General features: G+C 33.7%; 1 protein-coding gene across 1 annotated transcript in view; it reads left to right on the forward strand.

Moving 5' to 3' along the window:
- Positions 1 to 12,721, forward strand: part of LOC143240917 (focal adhesion kinase 1-like) — a 68,206-nt gene that overhangs the window by 11,615 nt on the left and 43,870 nt on the right. The gene's annotated exons all lie outside the window — the stretch shown is intronic.

The following is a 12,721-nucleotide window of genomic DNA, read 5'->3' on the forward strand; positions in this document are numbered from 1 at the left end:
GCTGTACGTGTACTTACCCGCGCTGACTGACGTTACGCAGGGCAAATGCATTTATTTATGCCATTAAGGAAACTCCAAAGGAGAAAGTTGTTTGAAGATTTCTGCTAAATCAGCCTTATTATAGATTAATAAATTATAAATTAATACTAGTCCTCTTATTTAATTTAATGCACTGCCCCATCACCCACTCCCCTCATGCATTCGAGTGTAGCTAATGTGAAGTAAATATTTATGTGTTTTTCTTAAAGCAAAGCCACATGAGGTTATTTGCTGTGTCCAACGAGGGGGATAGATCCCCTGATTTTATCGTTGTAAATTCGTAGACTTATCGTTGTCATACCGGGGAATTATAAAGTAAATAAACAAAATTTTATTTCTAAAACAGAATAACCAGTCAGCAGATGTTGAATTGTGCAGGGAAGTAATCTTCCTTTTTTATTTTTTTATAAAGTCTTCAATAAGCACTATATTTTACAGCGGAAGCGAATGATAACGATGTTAAGGTTTTTAAAAAAACATGTACGAATCCTTGATGACGAGAAACCCACTTGAAATAAAAATTTATCTCAAAACGGCTGGTATGGGTATTAACAGTTAACCCGAAGATGACCTAGAAAGGTCGAAACGTCAAAAGTGTTAATACCCGTATCAGTCGCTCTAAGATACATGTGTACAAATGTTTCATTACTACAATGTTACCAACACTTGTGAAACTCGTATATCTAGGCCTATAGTCACGCTTTCACATTTTGGTTAAATTAACAGCCTTTTAGGCTGCATTGTGGTTGACTGACCAACTGGATTTATATTAAATTCAGGATCACATTTATCCAGGAAATGCACCATTTTGCTCCATCGAGCTAAATATTTTATAGGAAGCACTCCCCTAGACACTTTTTTCGGCCGTTTTTTGGCACTCGCAACACTTCACTGCACCCTAAAATGTTACTTTTTCAAAAGTCTCACTAATAAAGATTCTTCAAACTTGGCATACTTCCTATCATATATAAAGGGGATTATACACAATGTACAATAGCAATTTTAAAATCCAATCTATTTTCGTTTTTATTTCCTATTCCTGTAGTTAAAAGACCCGACTCTCTTCTTACAGTTCAATTAAAATAGGTTATTTTGGCTTTATTATTTCACTCTTTCTGAGAGAGTCACATTACGGGACTTTTCCGACACGAAGTTTCCCCTATTTCACGGTCATGAAAGCATGTGCAAAACCTTACCAAAAAGGGAGCATAGATTTATATTGTTGTACCTTATTGGTAAAGCGGGGGAAGACTTAATTCTAGTAAGGTGAAAAAGCAGACTAGTTTACTATCAACTACCAGTTGCACACCGAGGATAGTTGTAATCCAAGAACACAGCACTTGAAACTGTAACTTAGATAATTTGTACAAATCTATGTCTGAGAAAACGACATACGTTTTTCCTAAATCATGTAGCTGAATGGAAAATGATCTCTTTTTTCCTTTTTTTTCAAAGCTGTATAAGCTATATCTGTCATGTGACACATCGAAACATGTCGTTATATTAGACAAAGCATAGGTTTAGTTGGGTTTTTTTCCTGAATTTCGTGCAAAACAACATAAGGGTTATCTGTATTAGCTGTTCCTAATTTAATAGAGAACGACTGTAGAGAAGGTAACTAGTCATCACGACCTAATGCCAACTCTTGGAGTAGTCTTTTACAAATAAATAGTGGGATTGACTGTGACATAAAAATGCCCCATGGCTGAAAGAGCGAGAATGTTTGATGGGCCTTAGATTCGGATCCGCAGATTACGAGTCGAGCGCCCTAGCTTCCTGATCATGCTCGGCTGTACAAAGCTTATGACTACATAAGTGTTTGGAAAAGTATCCCTCATAATGATATGACATTTTAATAATTGTATACAGTGTTGTGAATATTTGGCTAAGTGATTCATAGTGTTTTCAATTTGCACCTATAATGATAAAGTGCACAATCGGAGAGCTCAGAAGATTGCCAAGGTGGACTCCATCACACTACACACTATATTTGTACCAACTGGGCGTCAATTAAGATGTGGCTCCATCAAAACAATGCATCCAGTTAACATGCCAGTTCCTCCTCCACAAGATGGTAAATTGTTATATATAATTCAAAATTATATCGACCATATGTTAACAACGAAATCTGAAGACCCATTTCAGTTCTTCAAAGCACAGAAATCCATGGGAGATTATAGCGAATTTCTACTGTACATTGAGGTTGTCAAGAGCAACCAGCAGAAGAAACTGTGATGCAGGAAAATGATTTGTAACCAGGACTACCTCATAGAACATATTTTATGGTGGACAGAGATCGTAATACCAAGAAGTCCAAACCCCTTACCTGTCAACTCTCATAGATGAAATCTTATTGTTTATTGTGGGGTGATCTGGATTTAGCTCGACCTCCTCTAATTAACATTTGAATATTTTAAGTCTATCTGTTTTGAATAGGGACTTAAAATAATCAATAGGTACAATATTAAATTTGGATTAGGTATATAATGTATAGCACAATCATACAGATGCTGTTAAGTGGCTACAGTAAAAGATGCTTCTGTGTTGAGGCAAAAAAAGTTGAAAAATTGAAAGGTAAGTTAAAAATTGTTCGCCTACGATTACTAATAATTAAGGCCTGGCATGGCTAGGTGGTTAAGGAACTCGAGGGTCACGGGTTCGAATCCCTGTCAAACCAAATATGCTCACCCTTTCAGCCGTGGGGACGTTATATGTGACTATCAATCCCACTATTCGTTGGTAAAAGAGTAGCCCAAGAGTTAACAGTGAGTGGTGATGACTAGTTGCCTTCCCTCTTGTCTTACACTGCTAAATTAAGGACGGCTAGGGCAGATAGCCCTCGTGTAGCTTTGCGCGAAACTTAAAACAAATCCAAAGCAAACTAATAATTAATTCCTACTATTGTAAAAATGTATTCTTACTCTCCATGTTCACACAAGATATGCTAGTATGTTGAATATTATATAATTTTGCTCCTCCATCTTAATAAGTTAACTCTGAGCATGGGCTAGAAGTTAGAACACCCAGATGAGGATCTGTGGGTCCACTGCAGCCGTCATGTTACCTTAAGACAAATCACACTTTGCACTCTGGAGCCATGGGTGAATTATAAGGGTGACGGTCATGTCATATAGTTTCTCACAATAGTAGTTGAGTGCTGCCTGGCCGTTAACTAGCTAGATGTATAAATCTAAGGATTCAATGTTTGCGACACGCTGCCAGAAAAACGCAGTCCTCCTATGTACAATAACTAACTCTTAAATTTTAATATAATTGGCTTATTCATTTTCAATCGATAAATCCAAGGAAGTCATATTGAACAGTTTTTTGCTAGAACAGCTATGGGATTTAGAGTGTTAACAAATACGTATTAAAGCACTAACTTTCAGGATGTCGATTTTTAGCAATGAAATAAAAGATTTTTCATCTTGCTTCGCTTGGCACAACATATTTTGCTTTTGAGCTAACTTAAATTAAATCGTAATTTTACCACACAAAATGTAAAATCGTAAAAGTAGAACTTTACTGTTGAGCTTTTCTGTTCTTGAGAGTGGTAACTTGTCCTCCTAATCGGGAATTTCAAGGCCTAGTTCCTTATTCTTATATCTTTGCTTTTGCCGTGAGTCATGGATACCTTTCTTTAGCTATGTAGTGAAACGCATAAACCTAACTTTTGTTGTTGTTTTGTTTTTACACACAATGTGTTAACCTAAAAAATATATAATAGATCCCCGTTAACAATACCAGCAGAACTTATACTAGCCCTTTGATCTACCTGGTTTCACACCCCAGCTTTCCATTGGGTAACATTTAAGATTATTGGTATAATTCCACTTACTTCACAAGGAAATGATCTATTTTCTCTTACTTTATGATAACTGTTTGAGAAACATTTGGAGTATGTTATGAAGAAGTGGGTCACTTATTATGATCATTATTTTCGAGTTTGTAATGACATAGCTAGGCTATCCAATCTGAGTATATGGCAAAATCAGGCAAAAGTACATTTTAAGCAGGCAGTAAAGTGTATTGGTGTAGAATAATGGATTATTAACTATTACAACAAGATACTATTATACAGGTTACTATACAGTTCGCTGGAGCATTGCAGTATCTAACATTTTGATTAATTTTGTAATGGAATTTTCTGTTTGTTTCAACTTGGGGAGAAGCAATCAAAGGTCGTTTTTTTAGGGGTAGTTTTCCCCGCTTTATATAGAACTGCTAATGTAGTTTCTAAAGCGGAATGCAGGAAACTAACTTATTCTTCCCAAACTACTTTTATTTTTATATAAATGCAATAATGACATTAAGTACAAGAGCTTTAGGGTTTAAGTGTATTACCGTAAAATAACTGTGTTTAAGACCTATCTGGTGTAATAGTCTTGTTTGTACGGTGTTTGTTTACGCAGTTTGTGTTCAGTAATGCAGTAGTACCTTGTATGGTTCCCTTCACGAGGCTGCCACGCCTACTTGCTGATGAAGAAGCGGGAAGCTGCTCGCGCTTCTTGATGACGTGTGATATATAGAGCATGAAGAGCTATGTGTTTCCAAAAAATCCTTCATGTTTCATCACACAGCCTAAGTACTCACATACACGATAAAGTAAAATTACAATTCGAAAGATTTAAAAGTTGTTTTAAAATATTTATTTGCACAGTTAACAAAATCAAAGGAAGATGTTGGATGACTCTCAGAGCAATAACGTCTCTCACTGTGACGTAATAATATCTCATTTCTTTATGAATAAACCTTAAAATAATCTTTTTTAACGATAAACATCATTTGTTACTTTTCTTCTGACTGATCTGTATAAAACCTTAATTTTAAACTTTTTTTTTAGATTTAACAGATATTGAATACTTTTGAGGGTGGAAGCAAAAAATATAAAAATTTAAATTAATAGCTGGTTTATCATTCTTTTAATAACCCTTCAATTGATCGTTTTCCAAGCTTAGTTAACTGTTTCTGATAAAAACGTTTTGCTTTTATAGAAACTTTGAATTTTTGCTTATTCAACTGCCGATGTAACAACAACAAAAAACATTAATCTGAAAACTCCGCGGTTTGTTATCGAAATAAACTTATAGATTATTCAGTTGGAAATAACTACAGCGTGCAAACTGTGTCGAGTTTTACCCATTAAAGATACATAGTTGAAAATAACTACTGTACATACTGTGTCGAGTTTTACCAATTACATATGCTGTTTGACCTCCCGAAAAGTTAAAGTCTCCCGCTGTGCATTCGAAATCCGTCAAGAAGTTGTGTTTATAAGAAGGGAGGGGAGAACAGTAAAGTTTAAAAGACAAACGTTATGTGATGACTAATCAGCAACGTAATGGAATTTGCCAAGCTTTAACATAACAATAATAAACCAGTATAATATCGTTTATGTTTCAGTTAGTGACCAAAATGTGTGATACTAAAGAAGACGCAAGAAGACTTAGAAATCTCAAATTTCTAGTCGTCTAATAATCGTTTGTTTAACGAGTAAACTTTCTTTGAAGTATGTTCTACCTGTTTGTTCCATTTACTGCGGTTTATCACGGACTTCAAGATATACGGACAAACCGAAAACAACTGATTATCGTTGTTTGTGACAATTAAGTTTTACTTTTTCTACAGCACCTGTATTTATTTTTTTAAACAAGTTTTGTTTCGTTGTCTGTAAGTATCACGTTCAATTTTACCATACGGAAGTTAGCTAAACAGCTGGAAATAGTTGCAATCTTTCCCGTTTGTGGTGTGGGATTCGTGTCCTTTTTTTTTCCCCCTGCGGTTGCAAGCTTGTTTTTTGGTGTGTTTTTTTATATAAAGTTTTGAAAGGTTCATATGTAAGTCACACTTATGTTAGTCATTAGTCATGTTTTAATTTCCTCCCTCTGTGGTACTTTTTCTCGTTTGTTGAATTGACTAATACTTTTAACGGTTTTTATTTCAAAAAATATATAGAAAATAATTTTAGGAATTTGTTTGGTTTTTTTTAATCGTAAGTGTTCAATTGATTTATGCATCCTGCCAAAGCTGCGGCTACAAGTAGCCAGAACTAACTCTCATTTTTATTAAGAAGTTTTTTCGTGGAAGTGCTCTAGGAACGAAACTGTTGCCGACCTGTTTGTTCTGGTATTTTTATTGTTGTTGTTTATTTTTGTATATATGGGCTTATGTAACAAAAACATAAAAAGTGTGGTGATGGGGTTACAAATGAATTATTATTCATAATGTCCCTTTCCAACTGGATAGCCCCAATAGTACAGCGGTATGTCTGTGGACTTACAACGCCAGAAATCGGGTTTTGATACCCGTGGTGGGCAGAGTACGGCTTGCCCCTCGTGTAGCTTGACTTCTACAAACACATTGCTAGAAATCGCGTTTCGATACCCGGGGTGAGCTGAGAAAAAATAACTCGTTGTGTACCTTTGTAATTAATTTTAAACAAACAAAATTTTTTTCTGTGAACTTATAGGATAGCAACCTCGTGGATTAACAGGATCAACACATTAAGAAATTTCGTAAATCCACCATCTATCTTAATGGTAGAACGATATGTCTAAGGGCTTACAACCCTCAAAACTGCGTTTTATTAATCTTGGGGGTGAAGGTCGGGCAGAGTAAAAGTTACCCATTGTGAAGCTTTGTGTTTACCTTCAAAGAAACAATGAATTCAAGCATTTTTGTACAACAATTTTAATTAATACCCAAGAACCATCGTTTTTATTAGTACACTTTAATCTGAAACATTTTTTAAAATTTCTCCAATATTAAATTAGTATTCTGAAATCTAAATTAATATTGGAAATTTGAGGCGCTCACTTATTATTTATTAGCTGTAACAATCGGATCTTCAAAACTAAGCTATTATTGTCCAAAGTTTATAGAACTCTTCTTATAACATCGAAAATTGTAACTTACTTAAATTACAGGACACGGCCTAGCATGGCTAGGTGGTCAGGGTGCTCGACTTGTAACCTGAGGATCGCGGGTTCAAATTCCCATCACACCAAACATGCTCACCCTTTCAGCTTTGCGGGTATTAAAATGTGACGGCTAATCCTGCTATTCGTTGGTAAAAGAGTAGTCCAAGAGTTGGTTGTGGGTGGTGACGACTGGTTACCTTCCCTTTAGTCTTACACTGTTAAATTAGGGACGGCTAGCGCAGACAGCTCTTGTGTAGCTTGGCTACACAAATTTAAAACAAACAATTACAGGATATTTAGCGTGATCTGTCTGTTTTACCCTCCAAATAATTTGATAAACATTAAATAAAAACATATAAATAATATCTTTTAAATGTTTTAATACAATATGCAATCAATAGTTTAAAAGATCCTTACAAAATTAATTTATTAAAACAAATTAATCTCCCATATTTGAACAAGCTTCTTTGGAGACTTGAAACGTCGAATACTTTGTAATTTGTTTTGGCAGATTCTGATTCTTATTACTTCTAAATATATTAAATGTGACATAAAAACTTAGACTGAGGTAAGTAGGCGTGCTAGACTGAGCACAGCGGTTACTACATCCATATTACCAAGAACTGATAAACATCTTCGTGCTGGAAACCAATCGTAAACATTTTTAAGTACAGCTAACAGTTAGGCAGTGTTCTTATGTCATGCGGTTTATAGTCTGATTATAATTACTTAAACGTCTAACGAAACTATTTTTAAAAGAGTAAGTAAATAAATAAAACTGTTTTTTGTGTGTTATTTTTTTCAATTTTTACTGCAAAGTACCTCTATGTTTTATCCAATCCTGTGGAATCAATCCTCGGCTTTCAGCGTTATAAATCCGCAGACTTTCTGTTAAACCATCGATAGATTAAATAAAAGTATAAATCATAGTTTTTATTTAAATGTAGGGAAGTTTAATACATATTTTATATTGAGAGAATAAACGAGGTTGTCAGTGCAGTTAGATCTGTGTTTGTAACACTTTCACTTGAACAAAACAAGTTGTAATTGAGTGAATTAAAATAAAATTGTTTCTGGTTAGCATATATTACTAAAATGAAAAGCAGACTACAACTGCTCAGGAACATTTATGCCCAATAAAGTTTCATAAAACTTCACATGTGGATCATTGGTAAGCTTTCACTCACCAATTTGAGGATTCATGATTCGCGTCCTGTTGCTGAAAAAACAAACACAACAGAAAAAACATGCTCTATACTTTTGAGACCATGTTGTTATATGAATAACAGGTATAGTCATTGCTAGAGTAGCCAAATATTTGGCAATGGCTTACTTTCTTCTAATCTATCAGTTCCAAATTACAAACTACGGCACGGAAATGTAGTTTTAGCGAAAATTTTAATGCAACTAATGCAAATCAGCTGTTGTTAAGCGTATTACGAACAAAGGATCTGCCACCAACCGTGTATAAACAACTATTCAATTTTGTTAAAACATTTTATCATTTACCCTTTTTAGCAGATTAGTAATTAAGGTAAATGTTGAAACAATAAACAATTACTTCTATTAATGATTCTTTGAAATACTTCCTTACGACAAGCTGTTTAACTCGGTATTCCAAAAAACAACTTTTTATTATTGACTAGGTTTGTGTTAGGGATTTCTTTGTATCCTTTCTGGTGAATTTTAAACTGTGAACACATTTTATGGGGCTCGGCATGGCCAGGTGGTCGAGACATTCGACTCGTAATCCGAGAGCCGCGGGTTCGAATCCCCGTCACACCAAAGATTCTCGCGCTTTCAGCGGTGGGGGTACTATAATATAATGGTCAATTCTACTACTCGTTGGTAAAAGAATACCCCAAGAGTTGGCAGTGGGTAGTGATGGCTATCTACCTTCCTTCTGGTCTTACACTGCTAAAATAGGAATGGCTAGCACAGATATCCCTCGTGTGGCTTTGCGCAAAGTTAAAAAAAAAAGCCAACAAAAAACAAACAACATATTATATATACTACTAATATGGGCTTTCATTTTGTTACTAAATATCAAGTGTTGCTTTAGTATAATTTTATTATGCCCATAGGTGACGTTGAATTTGCTAAAGCTTGTTTTCAGTTGAAACTTATAATATTGAATTGTGATGTGTTGGCAAATTTGCTGTAAGACATATCACTGATACCGTAATGTATCATTTAATTAATGTTTAATATTTACGAAATGACACGAGTAATTACGAAGACAAGTTTGAAATGTTTCGCAACAACGATTTTCCAGTGAAATCTAGGTAAAACGAAAGACATCATGTCTTGTATTCTACCTTTTTATTAAATTATTTATATAGCTTAGAATATGTGTAATTCCACAAAGATTTGAGTACTACCATCAAGTTATCTTCACTGGGCATGTTAAAGAATGCTGCGAACAAGAAATACTGACTGAAGTTATGTATTGTTTAAGGTTACGATCCAATTCCAGAAGTCTTTTGCCAGATTATATTTTGGAAAAAGGCAGTCATGTTATATTGTAGTTTACTTTAGTTAATTTAAAGCATTCAGCGTGAATAAATAAAGTGCATTTATTTTCTTTCATTTATAAAGTGAAGAAAATTTTCACATATTATGCTACATACAAACACCTTGAGGCTATTCACACAATTCGGGTCACTGCGTGTCACAAACACTTTGTTCACAGTCTTTTCAATAACCGACCTTCCGTTGGTTTCTCTAAATGAAAGCAACAACATGCAGAAAAAGTAGTTCTTTCCGATAACAAGGACACGTTTATGTGTTTAGTTCCAATAATTTACGCTTTTTTATTTGTATCTCTAACACTGAACTTTTGATTTAAACATATTCCTCCAGCACAATGGCAGATTTAAGATTGTGTGAGCCGAAGGTCTAATAAAAATTTTTGTGAGCCTTCATTAAGACCGTGAGCCCCAGGATCGAGCCCCTCTATCCCCTACCTAAATATGCCACTAGAGATAAAAGTAACATATTGAAACTCCCAAAACATCTTAAATCCATAACTATTAGTATGTACCTCTTATTAAAATTTATCCCAACGTATTTATAATAACAGTACACTAAAACTAGGTGTTTAAGGAATAAGATTGAGATTATGTTTTACCAGAAGTAGGTTACAAATCAGTACTATTTATTTTCAGTATCTTGAGTTTAATAATGAAGGTTGTGTGCATGTTATTTTCTACTGCTAGGGATCCTTCCTGTTTTTGTTTTGTTCCAAAGTCAGAAATAAAATGGAAATTAAGTTTATATTAGTTTCATGATCATCATAACTGATATTGATATTTACATGAAATGTATACAGTAATAATATTTCTTAATGTCACCAAAGATCAGTATTGTTAATGTTACTGAGTCCAAGTAGCATGGCTGAATTTCAAAACATTTTTGAAAACTACATAAGCAAGTAAATTATAAAAATTGTCAAATAAAATTATTCAACTTGTTTCCATACAACTTATACCTCAATGATTTCACATAAAAATTATATGCTATTTAAATTCTGCTTATTACGTTTAGTCTAAATTGTTTTTTACACCAAGTTACATGGGGATTGTTTAAGGATTTTCACTGTGAGTAGGTAATAGTGCCACATGTGTGTGTTCAACTAGCAAAGGCCCAGCATGGTTAGAAGTATGGTTAGAGCACTTAACATGTAGTTTGAAGGTCGTGGTTTTGAATCACCATCACATCAAACATGCTCACCCTTTCAGCCATGTGGACATTTTTGTGATGGTCAATCCCACTATTCATTGGTTAAAGAGTAGCTCAGGAGTTGGCAGTGGGCAGTGATGACTAGCTGCCTTCCCTCTAGTCTTACACTGCTAAATTAGGGAGGGCTAGTGCAAATAGCCTTTGAGTAGCTTTGTGCAAAATTCAAAAACAAACAAAAACAAATTTAACTAGAAAGTTTTGGTGCAATGTGTTTCTAAACATGATATTTCAGTGAGTATGTGTTTCCCATTGCTTAAGGTTGTCTTCCTTTTAGCTTATTTTTTATACTGAGAAAAAGAGTGATCTGTGTTGAAAGGTGGTATATAAATGTTGATAACTTATTGGTTATTATTTATTTACCAATTTTTTTCTATACATTCTGATTTTCCTTGTATATTAAATCTTGTTATGGCAGTGTTTAATACTTCACTGAAGAATAGTAAAATAAATATTCTGTGTTTAAAAGTTAATCAATCAAAAAATATTTAATATAATTATACTTATAAGTTGCTTGCAACACATTTTTGTTCCTAGTCAGAAAATTATCAAACACTAAAAGTTAAATGACTCCTTAGATTGTGATGAACCTTATAATAATCAAGATTAACATTTCTCTGCCTTGAACTTAATCTTTTGTATGTAAGTTTCTCAGAGTATTTACTTCAGAAACACTCATGAGCTAAGGGTACCCCAAAGCCAAGTCTCATCACAACAGGTGATTTCTTAACAGTAATATTTTATATTGGTGCTTTCTATGGGTATCTCACCTCTAGAGGTCACCTGAGCTGAGTCATTGGTAAATTAAATTGTGTACACACTTTGCCTGGCAGGTGGCCATGACATTCTGGGTGTGATACCACTGATTGCCTGGAGTTACGATGTTGTTGTTGTATTCGGACATTCAGCCACAGGTCTCTAAAAATACAAGACTGTTATATGATTAAACAAAAATACAGAGTAGTGGTTCAGAAAATAAATATTGAAAATCTTGGAATATAGGGCCACCTAAAATACAATATTTTTTTAAAACTATCTTAACAATTGTAACTTAAAGAGTTGCTATCTTAGAAGTATATTGTTTGAACTTATCTGTGTTTTCATCCATCTGGAATTGTCTCAGTGAACCAATAGACCAGGTGTTGAAATTAAACATTAACTTATCATAATAATCACTCCAAGTCAAAGAATAAACTAATTTTTTTTTATGATTTTCAACCTGATATCCTCATCTCACACTAGAGTTAGTGCCCTTAGAAACTGTTATAACATCTCAAGTATTTAAAACTATATATCTGTTTTTTATGTTATATCTAGCTTATGTATGTGTTTCATAAGAAATTACAATTCATGGCTAATTTATTTAATGGAACTTGGAAATTTTTAGAAATGGTTGAGTCTATGAGGAAAATAGTTTGTATCAAGTAACTTTTGTTTGTCACCAGACATTAAGATGAATGGTACTGTCTTTAAGTACTTGTTTTTTAAATGGCATTTTAAACTATGTATCAATACTGTGTTATAAGCCCACAATTAGTACAGTTACATTTGATACATTCTTTCCAACTGTCAGCTGATGTTTAGGAAATATACACATAATTCTATTTTAGATAATACATGGAATTGAAAAATAATTTTTTATAATATTCATTGGTATTTAGGTTTCTCTTTAGACCTAGAGTGTTTTAAAAAAATGTTCAAAACATTGCAAGTATATATTTATTTTTCTTGCCAAATTATTCTGGTATCATCAGGGTGAATAGTTTATTCAGTATATGTTCTTAAGCTTGCACTGTAACATTAGTGGGTTGTGAAGGGTCTTTGTGAAATATAGCAGTTCAAACACTCATAATTGTTTTAATTGTAACAGATATTTATTGTTGATATTTCATTTTCATTTTTGTATTAAATTCCTAACATGGTATGCTGACAAAACAACATTTTTTATTTCAAGGCTACCCTTTCAAACCTGCTCTTCAGGAAGCAAAATTTAAAAGTATAAATTTTAAACCCTACCTGTTTTT

Source organism: Tachypleus tridentatus, chromosome 13 (assembly GCF_004210375.1).
Source record: "Tachypleus tridentatus isolate NWPU-2018 chromosome 13, ASM421037v1, whole genome shotgun sequence".
Taxonomy (NCBI): domain Eukaryota; kingdom Metazoa; phylum Arthropoda; class Merostomata; order Xiphosura; family Limulidae; genus Tachypleus; species Tachypleus tridentatus.